This window comes from Psammomys obesus, unplaced genomic scaffold (genome assembly GCF_907164565.1).
Source record: "Psammomys obesus unplaced genomic scaffold, mPsaObe1.curated_primary_1811, whole genome shotgun sequence".
Lineage (NCBI taxonomy): Eukaryota > Metazoa > Chordata > Mammalia > Rodentia > Muridae > Psammomys > Psammomys obesus.
Window position 1 is genome coordinate 35,215,128 of NW_026585644.1, and position 1,469 is coordinate 35,216,596.

Genomic DNA, 1,469 nt, shown 5'->3' on the forward strand with positions numbered 1-1,469 from the left:
TGTGTGTGTGTGTGTGTGTGTGTGTGTGTGTGTGTGTGTGTGTGTGTGTAGTGGAGAGGTAGGCTCTCTTTTATTGGAAAAAAACCTCCAAATTTCTGAGCTGGTTGGTGGCCCTCATTAAGGCCTTAACAGAATGGGTCAAAAGGAGCAGCTTCTCCAGGCCAGCCAGGCTGCCTGGCAGAACGTTACCATGGCTCCTGAAATTTGGGGCTCATCATCATGGCAGACCGAGCGGGTGGTTCCCAGAAGAACCAGCATTATAAATGGGCGTGTTATCACTGTGAACCTTGAAGCAGATGTTGTAAGTTATCTGAAGGCATCTGGGTGAGGTCTTCCCAGAAGGTCCACAAGATAAGTAAGCGTATCTCTTACTGTAATCAGTAATTCACAAGAAATCAACTTAGGCTTGTGAGATTCAGTGAGGGCTTCACGAACTGCCTGCCTTTCCTGCCAGGGTGCGTCCCCTAGCACTTCCCAGGCACTGTCCCACAGCCTTCTGCATCATTCTGACAAAGGACACTCTGGATTCCTGGCACCAGTGTGCAGAGAGGCCCATGCCACCCTGAAGACTTGCATACTGGTCTTTCCGTCTCTTCTCCGTTCTCAGTGGTCCGTTTGGGATCAGGACACTGCAGTCTGGGAAAGACAGAGAAGGCTCCTGGGTTCATGTTTACCCAGTTTGCAGCAGCAAATATGCACAATACCTCATGTTCTTCTTGTGTCGAAATAAGAGAGAAACAGCAGATAAAAATAAATGAGGCACTGAAATTATTATTATTATTATTATTATTATTATTATTATTATTATTATTTACATTTAGTCTCCATAAGCTAGGTGCTTTGATTATTCCTTCTTTTAAAATTAGAAGAAAAAAATCCACAGCCAACATTAATACTTGCACTGTTTGAGCAGCACCGGGAAGGCCGCTGCTGTGCACCCACAGCTGTCCTTTTCCAGAACACTGCATCATCCCAGGAGTTCATTTTTATTCTCCTTCAGCATCTGCCTTCCCTCTCCACTGCACTATCCCAACATGTGCACATGCCCGTGGTGCTGTTTTAAAATTGTCCTTTATCTGAGGTATTTAGGCCTCTACCTCCCTTCCACCAGCCCCCCCAACCTTAAGTAGGAGAGAGAAAAGGTTAGTGGGTAGAGGGGTTCAGACCCCTTTACTTCTCCCGGATATTTAGGGTCAAGGGGTTCTTTTAGGGCTCAATACCGATCTCCATCAGCTGCGGACGCAGCCAGCGGCCTCCTCCACGCTGCTGTGTCCAGAAGCACTTCTCTCTCTGTCTGCTCCAAAGCACCACACAGTATCAGGTCTCTCCAAATTGCTACATGCCACACGCCAACAACCAAACACCACACAGAATCTCTTTCTTTCTTTCTTTCTTTCTTTTCTTTCTTTCTTTCTTTCTTTCTTTCTTTCTTTCTTTCTTTCTTTCTTTCTTTCTTTCTTTCTTTCTTT